Here is a 1,957-nt window from a genome sequence, read left to right as displayed (position 1 = left end):
ATCACGAGCACAATTAATGCCAACAGCCCATAATATAACTGCATTTTATCAAGAATTCATGCATTAAACCAGCTCAGTGATTTTCAATGCTGGTCCTGGGGACCCACTGCTCTGCACATTTTGAATGTCTCCCTTATCTGACACACTCAGCTGAGTTCATGGAGCTCTCACCTAATGAGCTGGTGATCTGAATCAGGTGTCAAAATGGAGACATAAAATGAGCGGAGCGGTGGGTCCCTAAGACCAGGAGTGACTGGTCTATAATATCCCAGTTTTGTTGGAAAATGTTTTATCTTGGTTTTGATGTCTGTTGCTTTAAGCCATTAAAGTGCCACTAATCTGTGTTTGTCTTTTTTCACCTTAGACCTGATGGCGCTGAAAGAAGAGAGTCAAGAATTGAATGAAATGGAAGAGAAATATCAGTATGAGAAATATAATGATTTCATAACTGTTGAAAAATCTTTTAATTGCTCAAAGACACCTAGAAATTATTTCACCCGTTTCAGTGTGGAAAGAGTTTTGATCAACAAGAAAGCCTTGCAGGTCACATTGGAACTCACACTGGAGAGAAGCCTTACACCTGCCAACAGTGTGGTAAAAGTTTCATTCAAAAAGGAAGCCTTGGGAGCCACATGAGAACTCAGTGGAGAGAAGCCCTTCAAATGCCTTCAGTGTGAACAGAGTTTTACACATAAGCCAACCCTTAATGCTCACATGAGAATTCACTCTGGAGCGAAGCCTTACACCTGCAAACTGTGTGGAATAAGTTTCATCCGAAAAGGAAACCTTAAAGTTCACATGAGAATTCACACTAGAGAGAACCTCTACACCTGCCAAGAATGTGGAAAAAGTTTCATTCAAAAAGGAAGCCTTAAAAGACACATGAGAGCTCACACTGGAGAGAGGCCTTATACATGCACTCAGTGTGGAAAGAGTTTCTTTCAAACAGGACACCTAAATTCGCACATGAAAATTCACACTGGAGAAAAACCCTTCACATGCACTCAGTGTGGAAAGAGTTTCAGAGACAGAAGCGTTCTCAAAGAGCATCTGGATTCTCACGCTGGAGTGAGATCATTCAGCTGTGATCAGTGTGATAAAACATTTGTTTTGGCATCAAACTTAAGAAAACACCTTAAACTTCATACTGGAGTGAAGCCTCACACTTGTTCTTTTTGTGGAAAGAGTTTTGCACTTCTGCAATCTGTAAAAAATCACCAGAGTATTCATACTGGTGTGAAACCTTATGTGTGCTTTGACTGCGGGAAGAGCTTTGCTACAACCAGCGACTTAAACAAACACCAGAAGATTCACACTGGAGAGAAACCTTACAAGTGCTCACACTGTGGAAAGAGTTTTGCTCGGTCAGGAATCCTGAAAGATCATTTGAGAGTTCATACTGGAGAAAAGCCGTACCAGTGCTCTTCATGTGGGAGGAATTTCACCTTCTCATCTACTCTACTAAAACATAAGAAAAAGCATTGCCCAAAGTTGCCTAAGTGAGCAAAATTCACATTCAGATCTGTCACTTTCAAGTAAATAATTTGATAGTGAATGTACTTTAATTTTAAGTTTATCAGCTGCATAGTAATCATTCTGTAAAACAAAACTTTGTTTAAAGGTTAAATAAATTGTTACATTAAAAGAAAATATATATATATAATTCCGACTGTTATTTCATATAGTTCACATAGTTCAAGGGCAAAAGATGTGTATGGAATGGATACAATATTTTTAAAAACTTATAAAGAGGCACTTATTCCTCCAATTTTAAAAATTATAAATTGGTCTATGAATGAAGGAGTGTTTCCGAGTGCTTGGAAAACTGCAGTTATTACACCTGTGTTTAAATCGGGAGATAATATGTCAATTAGTAATTATAGACCCATTAGTATTCTCCCCGCAGTTTCAAAAATTGCAGAAAAATGGATCTCCGAACAGATAATATTACATTTGA

General features: G+C 38.1%; 1 pseudogene; it reads left to right on the top strand.

Annotated features, from left to right (window-relative positions):
* LOC107731067 (gastrula zinc finger protein XlCGF8.2DB-like) overlaps positions 1-1,575 on the top strand; it is a 2,793-nt pseudogene extending 1,218 nt beyond the window's left edge.
* The last annotated feature ends 382 nt before the right edge of the window (positions 1,576-1,957 follow it).

This window comes from Sinocyclocheilus rhinocerous, unplaced genomic scaffold, assembly GCF_001515625.1.
Source record: "Sinocyclocheilus rhinocerous isolate Xijiao unplaced genomic scaffold, SAMN03320098_v1.1 scaffold519, whole genome shotgun sequence".
Classification (NCBI taxonomy): domain Eukaryota; kingdom Metazoa; phylum Chordata; class Actinopteri; order Cypriniformes; family Cyprinidae; genus Sinocyclocheilus; species Sinocyclocheilus rhinocerous.
This window is presented reverse-complemented; position numbering and strand designations above follow the sequence as displayed.